Raw genomic sequence first — 22,426 nt, forward strand, 5'->3', positions numbered from 1 at the left:
CGGCCCCTGCCGTCCTGCCCCTCGGGGTGCCCTATGCCTGTGGTCTCAAGGAGCCGGGGCCTGCCAGCTCTTCCACATTTCCAGTCTCTTACCCCATAAGGCTCTCTGTATTTTCTTGGACCTCTTCTCCAACCCTGCTCAGAGTTCTGAAACCTTGTTCTTCTGATCAACCACCCTATTCTCAACCTCCTTCTCTTAAAAAGAAAAAAAAGAATTATAGGAAAAAGCATCTGAGAACCCTGTTTCCTTGGGGGTTTAGGAAGCACTTCTATGGAGCTGTTTTATTCATAAAATATTTCATAATATTTTATCAGAAACATCTGGTTCTGTTCCTTGACCCACAGATAGGGGAAGAGCTTGTGTGTCATGAAAACTGGAGGGAGGCTTGTGCATTTCTGGATCCAACAAGAACAAGAGTGGCATTGATCACTGTCCGCTCAGGTTTCCACCTTCTCACAGGCAACACCAAGGTGCATTTAACTCATTCATGCGCTTACAATGATAGCTTAGAGGACAAGCTCAGGCTCCAGCCCATTACTAGCTGGGTGATGGCAATAAAGTCACTTAACCTCTCTAGGCCTCAGTGTCCTTACTTTAAAGCAAAAATGATACCAGTCCTAACCTCATAGGGTTTTTGTGAGGATTCAATAAGCTAGTGTTGATGTGACGGCCATGATAAAGAACTGTTCATCTTTTATGTTGTGGGAGCATCACTGATGAACAAACCCCAGCTCTTGTTGTTTGGGATCCACTATAATATATTCCCACAAGGCTGCTCCCAGCTAATGGCCAAGCATGATAGGGGAACAATTGCAGGTCATTTGAGATAGGAGACCCCCTTCCTCCCAAAGATGACTTTGGTTTAAAGACTCCCACTGACTTGGCAGAACATTTCTTGGAATTGCATTGCAGCTCGAAACTCTTTCTACCCAAGCTTCCGTCCTCCCTGTCTTCTTGCACAGGTGTCAGATGATCACTGTCACTGTGGTAGGAAGACTCTTGCCACTTTCTACTACTTCCTCCCCTTTTATCTTTACAGGTTTTTCACCCACAATAAGCCCTTTTTTTTTTTTAGAAGATGTTGGGGGTAGGAGTTTATTAATTAATTAATTTATTTTTGCTGTGTTGGGTCTTCGTTTCTGTGCGAGGGCTTTCTCTAGTCGTGGCAAGCGGGGGCCACTCTTCATCGCGGTGCGCAGGCCTTTCACTATCACGGCCTCTCTTGTTGCGGAGCACAGGCTCCAGACGTGCAGGCTCAGTAGTTGTGGCTCACGGGCCTAGTTGCTCCGCAGCATGTGGGATCCTCCCAGACCAGGGCTCGAACCCGTGTCCCCTGCATTAGCAGGCAGATTCTCAACCACTGCGCCACCAGGGAAGCCCAAGCCTTTTTGTTTTTACCCCGTCTTAGTGTCTACAAACACAGTTGGTAAAAACCAACATCTGGTATTCATAGATACACATATATGTACAGCTATCCCTGGTATGTAGTACATGCTTTATAAATAGTGCTTTTTATTATTAACGAATAGAGTGATAGGTAGCATAACCATGAATGCTCGTGGGAATTCAGAGAAGGGAAAAATCATTTCAAACCAAGACATTCAGAAAGATTTTGTAGGTGAGTTAGATTTAGAGCTAGCTGGAAGATTCTCTAAAGTGAGATTTGTTGAAGATTGGGGACAGGCAATTTGAGCTAGGAGAATAATAAAAGAAACACAGAGGCTGGGGAATGGAAATTCTTCTAGATTGGCTGGAGTGTAGGGTACATGTGCTGTTGTAATGCCATGTAAGTCTAGAAAAGTAGGTTGAGGATAAATTGTGGAATGGATTTATATGAGTTAATTCTGCTGTTGTACCAAGCAAACCCCAAATCTCAGTGGCTTACAGCAACAGACATTTGTTTCTCATCTGTGTTCCCTGCTGGTGGCTTCTATGACTCCATATCATGTGTCTTCTCGTCTTATTCTTCGACTCAGACTGAAGGATCTGCTCCTACTTGGGAAACCTGGTTTCCCAAGGCAAAGGACCGGCCGAAACATACGATGGCTTTTGAAGCTTCTGCCAGAAACAAGCCATATGTCATATCTGCTCATATTCTATTGGCAAAAATAAATCATATGGCCAACCCTGACATCAACAGAGCAAAAGATACCCCTCAAACACAGGAAGCACTAAAAGTCACATTGCCATGAAAGAGGATGTATGGTCCTCTCTCAGGAAAGAGGGCTAAATAGTTGGTAACAGTAAATCTATCTACTACAGGTGAGAAATCATTCAGTTGACCAAATATGAACATTTAATATCTTTTAGTGGGCTCATGACACCATCAGCGTTGCCTTTTGATGAGATGAATCTGGAACAGGGGGAGTGGAGAGGAGAATAATACTGCTCCCGTCCAGGAAGGAGATGATGACAGGCAGGCTAAAGTTGCGACAGCTGGAATGAACTGTGCCCTCTCTTCCAGAACCCAACTCCCTAGTCTTTATTCTAAGACCTGATCAAGCAGATGAAGAGGAAAGTCACCTGTTAGGATGCAAAACAACAAAATCACTTTGTAAGTGTCTGGACATTGAGGGACGCAGGACCAATTCTCAGGTTAGGCCTCAGAAAACTATGAAAGAGAAGTCGGATTTGTCTTTAGAGCCTACTCTCCTTGCACCTCTCTCTTCACAAGATCCCACAATTTCCATCCCTATTGACCAAGCCCCAGCTCACAGTGCTCTCATTTTGTCCCCAAGATGCCCAGGTGTCCCCACCTGTGATCACCCCCAGGCCCTCCCAGACCCTCCCAGGTGACACCCACTGCCTCTGTCCTGACCCTTCTGCTTCATCTCACCTTCTTCAGAGAACCACTTCACAATGTCATCCTGTCCTCAGGGCCTAGCTAGGCAACTGGCTAGCTGTTTCCTCTAAAAACACAGCTCACTGTAAAATGTTACTTTACTATCCTGTTCTGAAATATTTAAATTTTAAATGAATGCCTCAGATGGAGAATACCTTCACCTCCAAAAAGCAGCCTTTTATATAGGCCAGTTGAAGGAGAAATTCTTAAGCAAGGAAAACAATTAGGTCTTAAACCAGACCACACAGGCAAGTTCTCAGTGTGTTAGCATCCTAGCATCCCATCTCTGCCCCTTTCCTAACAGAGTACATGGAGTGTGTCATATACTGTTTCCTGGTCTACACAGAGTGCAGTTTAACTAGATAATGACAAACACAGCATTCTGTTATCCTACAGATGCATTTTAATGAGCGTAGTAGATTCAGAGCCAGACACCAATGCCTGAACATTCCTGAACCCATAATGATCATGCTGTGTGCTATTGTACAAACTTCTGACAGGTGTTAGTGTACTTGCTGTAATCCTCTCACACCATAGACAAACTTTCTAAGTCATTGTTTTTGATGGGAATAGAAAGGAAGGTCATGCCAGAGAAAAGAGTGACCCCAGGCCAGCACTGGTTTAGTAAGTATGTCTGGGCTAATCTTTTTATTTTTATTGTTTTTTTCTTTTTATTATTATTTATTTATTTATTTATTTTTTACATCTTTATTGGAGTATAATTGCTTTACAATGGTGTGTTAGTTTCTGCTTTATAACAAAGTGAATCAGTTATACATATACATATGTTCCCATATCTCTTCCCTCTTGCGTCTCCCTCCCTCCCACCCTCCCTATCCCACCCCTCCAGGTGGTCACAAAGCACCGAGCTGATCTCCCTGTGCTATGAGGCTGCTTCCCACTAGCTATCTACCTTACGTTTGGTAGTGTATATATGTCCATGCCTCTCTCTCGCTTTGTCACAGCTTACCCTTCCCCCTCCCCATATCCTCAAGTCCATTCTCTAGTAGGTCTGTGTCTTTTTTCCTGTCTAACCCCTAGGTTCTTCATGACATTTTTTTCCTTAAATTCCATATATATGTGTTAGCATACGGTATTTGTCTTTCTCTTTCTGACTTACTTCACTCTGTATGACAGACTGTAGGTCTATCCACCTCATTACAAATAGCTCAATTTCATTTCTTTTTATGGCTGAGTAATATTCCATTGTATACATGTGCCACATCTTCTTTATCCATTCATCCGATGATGGACACTTAGATTGTTTCCATCTCTGGGCTATTGTAAATAGAGCTGCAATGAACATTTTGGTACATGACTCTTTTTGAATTATGGTTTTCTCAGGGTATATGCCCAGTAGTGGGATTGCTGGGTCATATGGTAGTTCTATTTGTAGTTTTTTAAGGAACCTCCATACTGTTCTCCATAGGGGCTTACCAATTTACATTCCCACCAGCAGTGCAAGAGTGTTCCCTTTTCTCCACACCCTCTCCAGCATTTATTGTTTCTAGATTTTTTGATGATGGCCATTCTGACTGGTGTGAGATGATATCTCATTGTAGTTTTGATTTGCATTTCTCTAATGATTAATGATGTTGAGCATCCTTTCATGTGTTTGTTGGCAGTCTGTATATCTTCTTTGGAGAAATGTCAGGTCTTCTGCCCATTTTTCAATTGGGTTGTTTGTCTTTTTGTTATTGAGCTGCATGAGCTGCTTGTAAATTTTGGAGATTAATCCTTTGTCAGTTGCTTCACTTGCAAATATTTTCTCCCATTCTGAGGGTTGTCTTTTGGTCTTGTTTATGGTTTCCTTTGCTGTGCAAAAGCTTTGAAGTTTCATTAGGTCCCATTTGTTTATTTTTGTTTTTATTTCCATTTCTCTAGGAGGTGGGTCACAAAGGATCTTGCTATGATTTATGTCATAGAGTGTTCTGCCTATGTTTTTCTCTAAGAGTTTGATAGTTTCTGGCCTTACATTTAGGTCTTTAAATAATATCTAGGAATAAACCTACCTAAGGAGACAAAAGACCTGTATGCAGAAAATTATAAGACACTGATGAAAGAAATTAAAGATGATATAAATAGATGGAGAGATATACCATGTTCTTGGAGTGGAAGAATCAACATTGTGAAAATGACTCGACTACCCAAAGCAATCTACAGATTCAATGCAATCCCTATCAAATTACCACTGGCATTTTTCACAGAACTAGAACAAAAAATTTCACAATTTGTATGGAAACACAAAAGACCCCGAATAGCCAAAGCAATCTTGAGAATGAAAAACGGAGCTGGAGGAATCAGGCTCCCTGACTTCAGACTATACTACAAAGCTACAGCAATCAAGACAGTATGGTACTGGCACAAAAATAGAAAGATAGATCAATGGAACAGGATAGAAAGCCCAGAGATAAACCCACGCACATATGGTCACCTTATCTTTGATAAAGGAGGCAGGAATGTACAGTGGAGAAAGGACAGCCTCTTCAATAAGTGGTGCTGGGAAAACTGGACAGGTACATGTAAAAGTATGAGATTAGATCACTCCCTAACACCATACACAAAAATAAGCTCAAAATGGGCTAATCTTGAGATGCAAGATCTCTTTCATCCACCAGAGCATCAGAGCACTGATGGAGGCAATTCTTTTTTTTTTAAAGTCAATGACTCTAACAACATCTGCCCCTTGGGTGAATAACTTGGCATCTCCCCACCAGTGGCATCAGGTCACACGATAATGTTCATCACACCATCTACCACAGGCACAGAGAGGCAAAGGCCTTCTCCAACCACAGCTTCCAGATTTTCTGCTCTCAGTAAGCAGTGCATCCAGTTGGACCTGAAAATATATCGCCTGCGGCCAATTGTTCCTGAGCCAACTCTGAAGTCGTGAGACAGCTATCGATGGGGCAGGGCTGAAAGACAAGTCACCTGGAGGTCTGGTCACTCCGCGGCTCTGCTGTCACATCGGTGCCACCCGTGCCTGGGACTCCGTGGGACTTTCGGCACCAGGTTCCCTTCCACGGCAGAGAGAGAGCCACTGCTCCTAACATCGGTGAGTTAAAAGGCATCTGTTTATGGATAAATTTTGCCAAGTTTGTGTGGATTGAGGCAACGGAAGAGGGCAAGACGGAGAGAGCTGAGCTGAGAGAGGCCGGGAGGCTTGGGCTGACTTGGCAGTTGACAGGTTTTGTTACAGATTTTAAAAATAATGTTGCTTTAAGAACAGAAAGAAAGCCAAGCCAAGCAACATCAACAGTAAGTTTTCCTCCTTTTTCCCCCCAAAGATATGCTGAAGCCAGGTTTAATTTTATGTCAGGAAAGAATTCCCTCCTGAGACTTTCCTGGCTACGGTTCAGTTGAGGATAATGTTTTCCAGCCATGTTTCCAGAGTCCCTCAAAGAATGAAAGGAAAACGGCAAACAATCACGAAACCTTCACTTTGAAGCAGCAGGGGGAGCTGTTATGATAAAGAAACTGGGTGGTTTCTTCTTGGATGGAGGTGATCTCTGAAATTCAGTCAACGTTCCCTACCTTTTATTTTCAGGACCAGGGAGTACCTAAAGAATAAAATATTTACAGATGCTAGCAAATTTTATACTTCTGATTTTAATGCAAAGACTTCATGTTATACTTTACATCAAAAGGGAAGAAGTCGCCCGCATCTGCAAAGCATAAGAGTATTCCATGATTACTTCCATCACCGTGTAATAAAGCATATCTCATACTGTTTATTGCAATCCCAGAGTCCCCGATGGAAGTGGATGTTTAAAATTGGACTTCCAGGGCATAAAAAAGAGCCACTGTAACTGCCGCACCAAAATTCACCGATCCTTACCACACAAGGTATATCAGGGCTGCCCAGACTACTTCTGTCCAGTAATTCTGGTTTTTAAATTACTTGGGCCCATTTAAAAATTGAGGGAGAGGTTGGGAGGCCAGACTCACTGCTTATCATTAGAAACAGTCTTTGCTCGATTTCTTATTGGGTTGTTTTGAGGTCCTACATTAAAACACACGATGTGACTTCACACAGAGTTAAGGATTAAAATGACTGTGTTGTTACTATGTGTATACTCTACTATCTGTAACCATATGTTACTATTGAAAATGTTAGTGCATTTTAGCTAATTCTCATGGCTGCCTACCTCTGATTACTTGGTTCCTTCTAGCATCAACAGAACCCGTATGTATGAAACCTTCTGAAGCTGAACTTTGACAATTATTGGGGTTTCTCGTACACATTTCTGTGGCTGTTGCTTATATGTTGTCAAGGATGCCCCCAGGAGTAGTAAAATAGGCTTCCAGGGAAAGCTGGCTAAAGAGAATGCTGAAGTTCAGGGAAATTGGGTCCCAGAGAAGAGGGAGATAACGGGGAATTGGCTGGAACACAAAAGATTCAAGAGGAGAAGAGGCATCTTTCACGGAGGAAGTTGAAAAATCAAAGACCTCTACAAACAGGTGTATGGGTAATCCAATACCTGAAAAACTAATATTATATGATGCAAGGAATTCTATTACAGCAGAGTGCCTCAGATTTTCAGAGACATTATGGGAAAATGATCCGAGAAAGCAAGAAATTGGTCAGAAAATAGACTGGTAAAGGACTGGCAGGAACAGAGTCTACATTATGCAATATGTATGTATACAATGGAGGTGCAAGAGTTGAGGTAACAGAGAGAGAATTAGAAGGAGTTCAAGGATCGCCTAGTCTTCCCTCAGAAGAATTTTGGGAGAAATTACTGTTAATATTCTGTAGCATCATGAAATACTTTGCATTCCTGCTCTTGAGAGAAGAACAAACATATCAGCTATTTCCAAACATGGCTGGCTTCTATAATATATTGAATATCTCCTGATATACTAATCAGCAGAGTTCTCAGTGGTTCCAGAAAGTTCCAGATCATCCTGAAACTGCTTAGGTACCCATTCTAAACTGTGATCTGAGTAGGAGCTGCCATATATCTTCACTTAATCTTTATACTGTGAGCCCCTTTGGGTCAGAGCAAGACTTCATTTCTGCATGTCCTCCATGGGAACCTCTGACCAATTCTGATCCCCAGAGGGCCCACTGGGGACATTAGTGAATCTGACATTACCTGTCAGATTCAGGGATAAATCAGTAATGGAAGTTTTGCTTTGATAGTGGTTTGAGGTTGAATTTTGTTCTTTCTGTGCAGAGTGTCTCTGAATTTAAATGGGTTTCCACACGTACCTAATTTATAAAGCAGTGTTCACTCAACAAGAAATATAAAGCCTTTGTGTTTCTAAATCATTCTTCCCAATTGTACTATGTCAAGTATTAATTCTCTGCTGGATAGTGGATCTGCTCAGGCAACTGAGGCAGCTCCATAATTTTCCAGTTGTTTTCAGATATTAAACCTCAGTCCAGCCAGTCATTAAACATGAGTTTATCTTCACCTTCTGCCCTCCTCCACTTTACCCCGTACAAGCATGAACTGGTGCCCTGCCCGTCTGGAGGGCTGTTTCAGGGCACCACCACCTTGTATCCCCCTTCTAGGATTACCCTTCCAGGGTGTTGAGCTGAGAGGTAAGACAGGGAACGAGAAGAGCATCATGTGAACAGGCCACCACCATAATGTCTCTCTCTTGGTAAGTGCTGCTTCTGTGGACACAGCCTGGCCATTTATGCCCTCTGGAGGCAGGCCTCCAGATTCTGGCTGTCTCTGGGGACTAGAGGTAGGAGTCCTTTGAGCCCCAGTGATTTGGGAAGTTGGAAATCCATCTCAGCCATTCAAGCCCCTCAGCTCTTGTCACTGGCCATATACTCCACAGTCTTCTGCAGCTGGAGCGTGGTGGGAAAACTGTATTGGAACTGGCGTGAAACAACCTCAGTTACATTCTAAGTAGCATCCACTTGGCCCACAGACATCTCCTGTCTCGGCCATTAAACCAGGTGCCCCCAGGTTAACACTGCCCCCCTCTAGCCCCGCTCTCACTAATACTCATCTCCCCTGCTCCCATGATAAATTCACAAGTCCTTTTCCTCAGAAATGCTCAAATAGGGAACCAAAGGATACAACAGTCTTTGTGAATAATTCTCTTAGAACCCCTAAGGAGGTTTTAGGGAGAAAGACCGGGTATCCGCATTTCCATTCCCCACGGGAAGGGGAGGGAACTGCCTCTCATCTCACACACACTGAACTCTAATGACCCTTAGGTTTACCACCTCCCTCTCTAGCTCCCAGTTTTATAATGTAGCGGATCGAGGCTGGTAGCTGCCGGCCACACCCATCATCTCTTAAGAATGTTGGCTCTGACTCCAGTGTCTGTCAGCGAAGTTATTGAATTCTTTCTCTGTCCTCAGTCTTGGGTCCTAGTTGCCAATCCCAGGTGCCCCACTGATAGCTTGTTATAGATTAGAAGTGAACAAAGATCTTTGGAAGAAAGAAAATATGGAGTAACCATAAATATTTAGGACAGATATTTGGAATCAGGTGGGCCACTCTTAAGATTTTTCATTATTACCTATTAATTCCATTTCTTTAACAAATAAATAAGAACTAAAAGTTTATCACAAATCAGACATAATGATAGACTTTTGTAATGCGAGAAGGAGACATATGCCCTGCTCTTTAGGAGTCCTTCACTGTTGTGTAATGTTTACAATTGGGCATCCTGATGCTAGTGGGAAGGTAGGCTAAGGGCTCTAAGAGCAGACGGAGGACGTGCTCCTGCAGAAGCCAGGGTAGACGTCAAAGAAGAGATGGCATGTGGTGGGGCTCTTGAAAAATGAATGGCATCGGTCATTAGGTAGGGAAAAGAAAATAGAGGAAAACCTCTCGAGTAGAGATAATAATGGCATGTGCAATGACAAAAAGATATAGAGATTATGCTGAATTTAGCACACATGCCTTTGGGGTGGGGTGACGGTAAAAGATGGGCCCAGCAGAGTCACTTGAGTCTAAACTGCAGATAGCTTTAAATTGTCTGTGAAGGGGTTTGGGGTTTTCCTGTATATGAAATAGGAACTATCAAAGGTTTTAAAGCAAAAGGATGTTACACCGAATGTCATTTTCATAATAAGTCTCTGACATCAAGGTAGACTAGGATAAGAAACCAGGGAGTTAGGAAACGGGTGTGATCACCTGGGGGAGAATTGGTTAGTGCCTGAACTAAGTATACAGCATCGGGAAGGAAGAGGAGGGACAGATAGGAGAAATCTTTCAGAGGAGAATTACTCAGTGATTTTAAGCTTGGGTGTCTGGGTGCATGAAAGTATTCATGAGATAAGGAGAACAGGAAGATCTGGCTGAGAGGAAGATACTGGGTGCAGTTTGGGACATGTTAAGCTGGAGGTGAACTGTGGGACATCTAGGAGGTATTTGGGCAGGAGTTCAAGAGAGAAGTCTAGGTTAAATGTGGGAATAATCAGTGAGTAGACAAGGCTTGAGGCTAGGCGAGTGGATGTGAGAATGTCCAGTTAGAATATGTAGAAACAGAGCAGGATGCTGAGGATAGAACATTTAAAGGGCCAGAAGAGGTGAGAGAGGAGCTAGGGAAAAGGGTGAGAAAAATCAGTAAGAGAAGAAATCAGGTTGCACCGGGTCTCAAAAGCCAAGGCTGGGGTTATGTCAAACAAGACAGATGTAGCCCCAGTGTTAAATGTTAGAGAAAAGTATGCAGAATAGAAACTGGAAAAAAAAAAAAAGGTAATGAGATAAATTGGGAAGTAACTTGGGTAATGCTGGCTTTAACCAGACCATGTTTTTCTTATGTTTAGATAATTGAAATGAATGTCTTAAAATAGGTGTTTTAGAGAACTTTTAGCTGTCTCTTGGATCAGAAATCTCTGCAAATGCTGATTTTTCCACAGACCATGAAATGTGCTTATATCCTTACATTTTTCTTTAGGATAAACAATTTTTTAGCAAATAAGCAAAAAGGAAAAGACATTCATTTTTTTTTTTTTTTGAAAGGGTAAACTATACATGAAAATGGCCATTACTGAAAGGGTTGGAAGTGATAACAGCAATTTTTCTCTGTAGGAAAGGAAATAACTTAGGTTCAGGAAAAGTAGCTTGCTGACAAGGCAGTCAGTCACAGGGCTCCCTGAAGGAAGTTAAAAGATTGGTTTTTTAAGGTCATAGTTCAATGAAAAGTGAAGTTGATGTTCACTTGAATAAAGCTTTCTTCGTTTATCCTGACTGGACTGTCAAAGTAGCCAGCAGAAGCACAAAAGGCTGGGGTGCTAATTCCTCTCTCCGCGCTCCAAGATTCTAAATGTCAAGTCAGATTATTTGCTGAAAGAGTAAACATCTTGAAATATGATGAGAAAGTGCATAAATGATATTTCTCCATTCAACATTCTTTGTTCTAGTTCCACTGTATGCATGTAAATGCATGTTTTCTTGAACAAAACATCCAAAATAAAACGCTTTTAAAAACTTGGCACTTGAGAGGAATTGGATCCATGGCTCACCATATAAATATACCGTATTTTTTCTTATATTCATAGATGACACAGTATCAAATAAAAATGATATCTTTATGTTATTTCTACTCTAGAAAGTATCTTAAGGTATGTGTGGACTCGAAGAGGATGAAGGAGAAAGGAGATAAAATTAATTGCCTACTGCAGGCACATGCTGAGAATTCTGGTAATATTAATGACGGCATCTATGAGTTGTGTCCAGTGCTCAAAGAGCTAGAGTGTCCTCAACATTGGCAGAGGTCTTCTAAGCTCCCCAAGCCCCACTCAGTGTTTATCCTATCATAATGTGGTTAGCAAAGACTGTGGACCTGTTCTCATTCTGAATCAGGGATAACTTGGACCTAAGAATAAATGCGGATGAACGAAGTGAAGGATTATCTTGGCACGTCACTATGGATAGACTAGGTTCTATCTCTTGGCTCTCTTTTGGAAAGCAGGCTTGCTAAACTATCATAAAAGCATAGGAGTCTACCTAATTTGCGTTTTCCTAGAACTGTATATTCCTTTATAACCTCAGAGGTTTATCTATTCCTACATCCTACCCAATGTGGGAATCCCCCCCCTACACAGCGAGGCATCTGAGTCAAATATCTAGACCTGGGCATCATACAGACTTGAGTTCCAATACCAGCACTGTCACCTATAAGCTGTGTACTGAGGCAAGTTGCTTAACCATTTAAAGTAAAATGGGGATGATTAAAATTCCTCATTTGTGGGACTAGTATAAAGACTAAATGTGATGCTATATATTATACACTTGGTATAGCGCTCCAAGCTTAAATGGTAGTCGGGAGAAGAACTGACTGGGGTCAGTTATTTTCAGTTACCTGGAACTTGTTTTTAAAATAATAGTCCTTCCCATTTCTGAGATGTCAAAATGTTATCATGTCTTTCCGTCGATTAAGCCAAAATCGTATTCTTAATGTTGCCCACTAATACTAACTCCATCCTCTGGAATGCCACAAAATAAATCCAGTTTTCAAGTATTTCCATTCCATTCAATACTGAACCGTCCATTGCTGGGAAACCAAATGAGCAAGACATCATTTCAGGCTGAAATAATCTCAGGTAATAGAGGAGAGAAGCTGCGTAGACAAGTATGTGTTTGCATAGGACACAGATTTAAAGTATTTAAGGGTCCAGAGGTATACAAACAGAATACAGGTAAAGGACAGGAAGAAATTCATTTCTGGAATGCAAAGAAAGGGTGAAGCCTGTGACTGAAAATAATTTGTGGAACAGGAGCTGTGCTACACTCTGAAGGATGTGTTAGATACAAGGGCATCCTGAAGGAGACCGCACATGCAGAAGCGCCCGGGCATGTTCAGAAAACGAGGGGCCATGCAGTGGGCAGTAGGCATGAATCTTTGGTTTCCAATGATATGGTGGTCTATGTGTGCAGCAAACATTGGGGCTAGATTGAACAAAAACCATGCCTCTCACATAACTGTACTCTTCTTCAATGGAACTTTACAGCTGTTATAATTAGCAGTACAGTCATAATTTTGTTTTCTTCATCCATGAGTACTCAAAGTACAAAGCTAACATAGACAGTCGTTGAAAATCGTTCATGTTAAAAAGACATCCTACGTGCAAAGTTCGGGACCTACCTGGTCAGAGTCCAGAGTAATGAGTAGAAGTGAGCCATTTTTTCCCATTGGCGTAGCTCCCTCCCTTGCCTTCTCATCTATTCGAGGACATCACGCTGCCAATTAGCCCATTTTAACTTTCTCCTTACTGCTACAGCTTTCTCATTATCACACAAACATGCTCTGATTTCTCCCAGCCTGGAAAACAATTCATCTCAACCCTGCTTCCACCTCCAACCAGCTACTTTTTACAGGGGGAAAAAAAAAATCTTAGGAAAGAAAGTGGTGTGTCTATAGTTCCCATTTCCTATTCTGATGTTTTCTCTGTGGGCTTAGCCTTCAAAATACATCTGCCGTCTGACTTCTTATCATCACATGTTCCACTACCACTCTGGCCCAAGCCACTATCATGTCCCTCTTGGATCCCAATAGTCTCTGAAGTGGTGCTCCCATTTTTTGCCACTAGTCTGCCCTACTTTATTCCCAACGTAGCATCCGGATGTGATTCTGTGAAAGCATATGTCAGATCATGCCATTACTCTGCTCGGATCCCACTGAAGTTTCCCATCCCATTCAGAGTGGCATCCTAGTCTGCACAGTAATCTCTCAGGACCCATGCTCTCTACCCTCATGGTTCTCTCTCTGACTCCATCTTCTGCAGCTCTCCTCTTCACTCACTCTTCTCCAACCACACAGGCTTCCATACAGTTCCTCAAGCTTGCCGGGGGACTAGCCTCATCTCAAATGATTATGTGCTGCATGCCTAATTATCTCCCAGCAGGTTTTCTCTTTTCAGTATGATTTCTATTGCTTGTAATAGTTAGGTTGGTCTACAGTGAAAAAATAGCTTTGTCTGTGATTTGAAAACACTGTCTAGAAACTCCATTAATAAAACATTATTTTTTAAAATGCATCCCTCATGCCTTACTGTATAATTTTTTATCATGTGACCCTTTTTCAGCTTTCATCGTCTTCAATTATCTTTATTGTTGTATATGAGTGACAGCTCCTTTCTACTTGCAAGTCTCCCCGGCTTTTTCTTCACAGGCACTGGCCCCTGGAAGGGTCTCCTACCTCCAAGAGTGCTCTACAGGCTCCTTCACTGACTCTTCCTTCTCAGCTCCCAGCGCTTTGGCAATTCACAGAATTCTATCTTTGGTCCTCTGTTCTTTGTAGATATTCAACCCGGGAGATCTCATCCTCTCACTAACTCAAATCTTCAACTGTACACTGTGTGCTCCCAATTTAAGCCCAAACTTCACCCCTGAGCTCCCTTCCCAATTGCCTACAAGCCAGCTGTGTCAGTATGTTCCAATGTCACTTCAAACATAGTATTTCCCAAATTGGACTCGTTAAATTCCTTTGCAGTCAGTCAGTTTTTCAAGCAAGTCAAATCCTCAGTGAATGTGCCACTATCCGTCTAGACGCCATTCTAGAAATCTCCAAGCCCTCACTCCTCTGCTACATTCATTTTCTTGCAGAGATCCTTAGGGGAAGGCATCTTTCCCAAGCCCACATCTTTGAATACAAGAGTGTGGGTAGCTTAATGCAAATCTATCCCTAAAATTAAAATCCATATTCTGCATCCAACAGAAGAAACTTTGGGCACCCTAAAATGATAGATGTGGATTCTGAATACCAAAAAATCTGGGTTTATAATCCGGCTTTGCCTTTTGTGGCCTTAGGAAAGTTAGTAAGCTTTCTTGAATCTCAGTTTTGTCATCTGCCAAATGGAGATAATAATAATTACTTCACACATTCTTTGGAAAGATTAACTGAAATAAATAATAGGCTAGCCCCTAGTGACACACTGATACTTTTAAGGGGCACTCAAAATATTTAATTTCCATCATTCTTTCCTATCACAAGAGGCAATTATACTTGCTGAAAAATTCTTTTGTTCAAATATGTTTGAAATGTGCCCCCATCCCCTAAGGAACAGGTTGTAAAAGTAATCCAGCTGTGATTTAATATTGAGAAGGCCAAGCTGAGGGAGTTAGCTGAAGGGTGTAATTCACCTGATTCACAAGCCATCTGAACTTATCTGGAATGTACAAGTGATCTTTTCAGTGAAATCTTTTTACAAGATGGTGTATTCTCTTTGTTTCGTTCTGTGGAGTGATGGGAGTTTGCTCCTGACACTGTTATACTAAGCTCATTGGAACTCTGCTCCAGAGCAAGTTAACAGAATTCAAGGAGCAGATTGGTAGTGATTAAGAGCCTGGGCTCGGAGTAGAACTGCCAAAATGCAAATCCGCTCACTAGCTATGTAGCCCGAGGCCAATTATTTAATTTCTCTAGGTCTCAATTGTAATGAAGTGTTGCTGTGAGGATTAAATAACATAATAAGTGTAAAGGACAGAGGAAGGAGTATCCAGTTAACACATCACATTCCCTCAGGGTGTGAGCGTAATCTGGAGGTTTCTCGCCATAAAGAGAGAGTAGGATGACCTGGATTAAGGAAAATACCAGAATTATATTAAACGGTAATTATGACAATTGACAATTTAAGGACATTTAAGTGTTATTTAAACATTGGTTTTAAATATTGTTCTATATAGTCTCATTCGTTAGATTCTGAAGGAAAGTCATGTTTCTTGTTTAGTGCATAATTTAGAGCAAGGCTATTCTATATTAAAAGCCCAAGTGCTATTCTCATTATTTATTCCCATTCCTCTTTATTATTCACACACAGGAATGACCTTGTCCTTGGACGTGTGCTTCCATCACTTCATTGCAGTTGTCATGAATGTATATGATCCTAAAAAGAAATAAGTAACCCACAAAGGGCTTGAACTTCCAAAGTTGGTATTTTCAAACCCATGAAATAATGGCAAGTATCACAAGCAAGGAATAAGACTACTTCTGAGTTTCAAGAATGATTTTCACTGGAGACCAATGACCAATGACACTGCAATCAGCATGATCCTCTCACCATGGGCTTAATATAAAACATTTCATTGTCCTCTCCCCAAAACTCCCCTTCTCACAACAAACTTTCCTACTGACTCCCTAATACCCTGCCACTAGATTCTCTTTTGGGTACTGTATTCTCAGTAAAGTAAAAGAATTACTCTCTCTGAAGTATCTGCATGATGTCTCCATTGAAGCCCTGATATTCTTGGATAAAGTTGGGGCATGGAATTTTAGCATCCGGTAAAGAATATCCCACTTCCTGACCTCATCAAGCATTTTAGGGACTACAGAAATCAAGCTAACTAAATTTGGAAGATCAATTCTATCTTCTGTCTAGTCAAACAACGTTGCCACCTCATAAAAATATTCTTATTTCTGTCACTATGATTTTATTATGAAGTAGCAACTAAAATAATGAGAAATAGAGTCCAATTTTAATCATGGCTCCCCCAGGTGGATCTGAGCTACCTTGAGCTTAATAGTTTTGTGTCTTGGTTTCCTCAACTGAAAATGGATATTAAAACAATAGTACCTACATCATAGGATTATTGCAAAGATGAGTTAAGGTAATTTATAGATAATTTCTGGGACAGTGCCTTGCATGCATTAAGTATTTAATAAACTATTATTAGTACTGTTATTGTTTTCATTTTGCTCAGTTCCTGAAAATACAGCAAGCTAAGACAAGGTGCAATATGGAATGCCAAAATATATGAAAACCTTCAAGCCTGTCATGTTTTAAATGAGAATCCAGGCTACTCAGCTAAAAAAGCCAAAGTCCCTGCAAGCTACAGCAATATACATTCAAGATCTAAGTAGAGTGAATACTGGACAGGAAGGACAAAAAAAAAAATAAAAATAGAAATGGAAGCACAATTTCAAACCATGCCTTAAAAAACAAAAAGTAACATTTTTCACATGAATGAATATTTCATTTGCATCCTGGGAATCTTTGGGAGTAGAAGGGTTTTGACTTTTCTGGTCCCAGTCAGGGATAAATTACCCACCAAGTACCGACAGGAAAAATACTCACCTAAATGTTATGCACCTCACTCCCCACTTCCTCTCCCAGGACAGATAGAGTTCCCATTTGGACAACTGTTCTGAGTTTATTCCTCCCTATTATAATGCTGAGTAAATAGAGTCCACAAGATTAGGACTGTTCAAACAAGAACTTATTTTAATCAAAAGGAAGGAAACTACTACTTCATCTGAGAAGGAGTTGATGAGATTATGTGGCTAGGAAAGGCATCCATTTATTTAAAAAATGACAACAGTCCCCATCCTCTAGATGTATCTGACAGCACTCTTTACTGCATATCATGTGGATAAGCTACTGCAACATTTTCCTTTAGATACAAGAGATTTAAATGGTAGAACTTTAAAGGCAAAGACAAAGAAAAGCATTTATTGATTATTAGATCGTTCAAAGCCATTTAAAAACAGTAATCGAGCTCATATGTAAATAGTAGGTAATATGGTAGGTAGGATAGCATATTTGAATGCAAAACAAATTACTCTAAAGTAATTTATTATAAAACCTAATCTTCAATTCCAAATAAATAGTCAGACGATATTAAAATGTACACGAAGCTATAACTGGCCAGGAACACAAGGAATAAAAAGAGGCTACTGCTCTGTGGTACTGCTCTGAGTGCAAGATGTCCTAGAGTTGTCAATGCCTTTAGTGATGAACTATTTAGGGGGAAGGAAAGAGAAGGGGAAGTCTCTCTTGACTCAGCAAGAAAATGCGAATAAATAAAAACCAAGCTTAAGGAATAAATAAATAAAAAGGAAATCAAGTGTTATAATTGAAAAGAGAGAAAAGGTTAGACAATGAAATAAATACTTTTGTTCAGATGATTTGGGAGAGAAAAAGAATCTTAGATAACGAAAGGGCATATGCTTAAGGGTTATGAAAAGACTGAATGAGGAAGCAAGTTCTGGAAGAAACCAGAAAATGTAAGTCAGTTCAAGAAATGGGGAAATTCGTTCTAAAAGTTGAGACAGAGAAAGAGAGAAGAGATAAAAATGTCTTACATTTTATTGCACAGTATGCTTCCTAAAGCATCTGGCAAAAGCTGTCTTTCTTCATTCCTACTTCCAAAACTAGACTTTCAAATTAACCTGTCTCCTTCCTCACTGGAAAATGCCTTGAATCTAAATATAGATGACCTCAATGATGCCACTGACCTCAAGCCAGGCATTCGGGGGGCACTCCAGAGAGGGTTGCCGAGAACTGGGGTGGGAACGCGTCATAAGGAGGGTTCTCTTGCAGTAGAGGAGAGTAACACCCAGATACAAAGTCTTGGACATATACATGTAGAAAGTTCATAATGATATAAAGAAGCAAGTGGCAAGAAGTGCAGAGTCTGTAAGGATCAAGTGTCCTAGGGGTGTTTCTAGAGGTGGAGGTCAGTGTTAGGATTGAAAGAAGGGTAAAGTCAGGGAGGAGTTAGGCATTCCGGAAGGGGCAAACAACATAAACGCTGAGGTGGGAACACTTCAGTGCGCTTACAGTGAATGGGGGGAAATACAATTGCTAGGACTGGTTGAGTCCTTGCAATTTTTTAACCATCAGCCAAAGGAGATGGGATTTTTTTACCATCATAACATGTGGACCGAGTGGAAGATTTTGAACCCAAGATAGGTATTATGAAAGAAGCATTTCTGAAGATTTACTTTGATGATAGAGTGCAGAAAGCCAGAAGGGAGAGGAAACCAAAGACCTTATTTCAAGAGCCCACATAATCAGATAATGGGTTAAAATAAGGTGGTAAACTAAATTGTTGGATTAAGTGTAGAAGTAGTGGATCAAGAAAAACGACTTGATATACATAAAGAAAAGTGACTTGGTATTGTGGGTGAAGGAGAATGATGAAACAGTGTCATTCTATTTGATGACTCTTTCCTCTCTCCTAATGTAAGTGTTTATTTGAAAGACCTTTTGGCACTTAATTACGGCTGCTGAAGTATACTTTCTTAGGAATGCTTATCTTATCTTCCCTGACTTAATGGTCTTCTCTCTCATATCTATCACCAATATTATCAAAAACCTCTGCTGTTTAACAACTTCTAGGTGATTTCTCAATTCCTCATAGGAGATTCATACGATATAATTCAGTGGGAGAAATATCTGCGACATACATTTCAATGCATTCTCTCAGATTGCTAACAAGTAATCAAACCTCTAGAAACCATCTTAATTACAGGAAGAGGCATCTGAAGTCACCCTCAGTACTAACAACGAATGAGGACTGCAAAGCCATGGGTAAGGGCTTCCCTGGTGGCGCAGTGGTTGAGAGTCCGCCTGCCGATGCAGGGGACACGGGTTCGTGCCCCAGTCTGGGAAGATCCCACATGCCGCGGAGCAGCTGGGCCCGTGAGCTATGGCCGCTGAGCCTGCGCGTCCGGAGCCTGTGCTCCGCAACGGGAGAGGCCACAACAGTGAGAGGCCCACGTGCTGCAAAAAAAAAAAAGCCATGGGTAAAAACCCACAGATAGTCTGAAAAACAGCACTTCTAAAGCTCGAATTTGAATCAACACAGATAACAAGGCTTCTATCTGAATTCCTTCAAATAAAAAAAAAAAAGCCTTGAAAAATCAGTGGCACACAGTTTTCTGTTGACAAAAAGAAGGGAGGGAGCTTCATATTTTCCCTCCATCCTAGATATAAAGGCGAAAGCGGAAGGGAGACAGAGCTCTTGAACACCAAGGAATGTAATGGGCCTATCCATAGGACACACACTGATCCGCTGACTTTGATTCATCCAAACAAATGTCACCTGTCCAAGGAGGACTCATATCCACGGTCACTCTCCGCATCACCCCCAAACGTGGAGCTTCTCCAAGGGCCTCCTCTCAGAGTGCGGCCAGTTATAGGAGCTAGCATCTTGAGGAACGTTCTTGAAATCCTCCTCATCCTAACTCCTCGCGTAAAATCAGTGCAATTCAGATCAGGTCCTCAGTTACTATTAAGCCTGCTCTGAAATGCACTTGGAATTCAACCATTCCTCTCCATCTCCACAGCCTCCATCCTCTCCCAAAGCACCATTACCTCTCATCGAGACTGAGGCAATGGGCTCCTATTCTCTCCACATCCAGTTTTCCCTTCTCTAATGCATTCTTCACACAGAATCCAAAGAACTCCTTTTCCTTTAATGTATTCTGTTTTATTATATCACTATCCTCATTAAAATTGTTCAGTGGCTTCCCACTGCACTCAAAATAAAACCAGTTCTTACAGAGACTCATAAGGTTTGCCTGGGCTGACCACTGCCCTCACCAAACTCATCTCCCTGTTGACCTTGCTCCAGTGACTCTGGCCTTCTCTCCAACCTTGAACACAACGTTGCATGTACTGTTCCCTCCGTGTTTACCCACAATCTGCCCATCCTTAGAACGACCATTCTAGACCTCACCAAACCATATTAGTTCCCCTCATTAGTTTCTCCTGTTTAGAATTCATCTGGCTACATAGGACAAATGATCCTCTAGTCTATGATTTTATGTATATTTATATATTTATATGTTTAATATCTTCTTCACCCACAGACAATCAAGGCCATGAGAATGGAGACATTTCTCACTATGTCCCTGAGGCATAGGACAAGTCTAACACACAGCATGAATCCAATAAACACTCGATAAATAAATGAATCTAAAATGTAAACTCCAGTAGGGTAGTAGTAGTCATCTATCACTGGTCTACTGTTGTATCCCTACTGCCAAAGGATATGTATCTTAGAAACATTGGTAGATGCCCTCAAAGTATTAGTTCAATAAATAAATAAACAAACTGTTTTCCCCACTAATAGCTAATTCCATTGAGAGACAGGCCTAATTACAGAAAATTCCTTCTCAAAGTGAGTTGGAGTCTCTCAGTCTGTCACTTCTGTGGTTTTGCCCTTTGATCTAGACCTGACTACACAGAATAAGATTAGTTCCTGTTCAGTATGAAGTTGGGACATGCCAACTTCCCTCAACCATCTTCAAGTGAATGATGTGACTTCCAGACTTTTCTTTACTTTGCTTGTTGTTCCCTGCACATACTCTAGTTTTATAATTGTTTCTCTTGAAATGCACTGTCCCAGACTGTACCTGTGATATATACTAAGGTATTATTATCCCCATATTTTCATGCTGGATATTTTTATTAGCAGTGCCTAATTACACACCCTGGCAGGCAGGCTCTAGTATTAATTTACATTGAACTTTCAGCTTACTATTAAACCCCAGGAATGCAATTAAATCAGGTCCTCTATGTCTACTACTTATGCATTTGATTTTATGAACCTAAGTTAGGATTTTCCACTTATCCCTAGTAAATAGCAGTGAGATTTAACTCTAATTTTCACGCTCTTGAGATCTCTTCAAGTCCTGGTTCTGTCATTCAGTGCACCTGCTCTCTGTCTCAGTTTTATATCATCCAACACCCCAAGATGTTGACTGTACCCACATTCTTAAAACTCTCTCCCTTATGAGAAATCACTCTCTCTTAGTACTCTGTCATCTTTCTAATGCTCCTTCTCAGTCTCCTCTGAGGCTTTCTTGTATTTACTTATTCACTCGTCCATTTGATAGGTCATGAAATCAAAGTTTACTGAACACCTCCTCTGTACCAGGGACTGGGCTAGTGTTCTGGATGGAAATATGAAGATGTAAAAGACACAGCCTTTGTCTTCCAGCTCATTTCCCAAAAGTCCCTTGGCCTTCACTTACTACTGTGCAATGTTACCTATAAACATTGCTAAAAACATACATTCTGCTAAATTCTGAATCAATGTATCCATCTTTGTAATCTCTCCTAAGCTCTAAATGCTTATTTTCAGTGCTTTACTGGGTTTGACTTAATTATCCCCCCAAAATCTCAAACTCAACATGGCCAAAACTTAATTCATTATTTATCACTACACCTGAGCACCTCCAGGATATTTTCGATATTCCTGATCTTGATTGATGGTATCATCATTTGCCCAGTCACCTAAACTAGCAAATTAGGAGTCACCCCAGATTTACTGTTATTTACCTTTCACATAAAATGGGTCACGGGTCCTGTCAATTCAATCTCATAAATACCTCGAATACTTCTCTTCCTCTGTATCCCTACTGCTACTATTTTAGTTATCTTCTATCAGATGGATTATTTTTATATCCTTCTAACTGACTTCCATATTTCTAATTCCATTCTCTCCAAATACATCCTTCACACTGCTCTCTGAACACCAAAAGGAATTAAGGCATTTTTATAAAACATGTATTCTGTACAGTAGTAAGATTTCAACAAACAAAAGAATAAAATATGAGGCCAGGCAAAAATAATCTAGGAAAAAAGATGGAGCCAGGAATAATATCTAATGTTTATTCGTTCTTCCTGGGACTCTGATACTGCTCTAAGTGCTCTGCATGTGCTATCTCTTAACAATCATAGCCACCCCTATGAAGATTGATAAGGAAACTGAAAGGTTAACATGTCCAAGGTCATTTGGCTAGTGACCTAGTAGATCTGAACCCAAGATGTCTGTCTGTAGAGCTCATGTTCTTAATCACTCACTATGCTGCCTTCTAAAAATGAAATAGAAATACAAAAGTTATGCCATGAAATTTTATAAACTTGCTACAGGT

This window comes from Aethalodelphis obliquidens, unplaced genomic scaffold, assembly GCF_003676395.1.
Source record: "Aethalodelphis obliquidens isolate GAN/ISIS:26980383/991018 unplaced genomic scaffold, ASM367639v1 scaffold4, whole genome shotgun sequence".
NCBI classification, from domain to species: domain Eukaryota; kingdom Metazoa; phylum Chordata; class Mammalia; order Artiodactyla; family Delphinidae; genus Aethalodelphis; species Aethalodelphis obliquidens.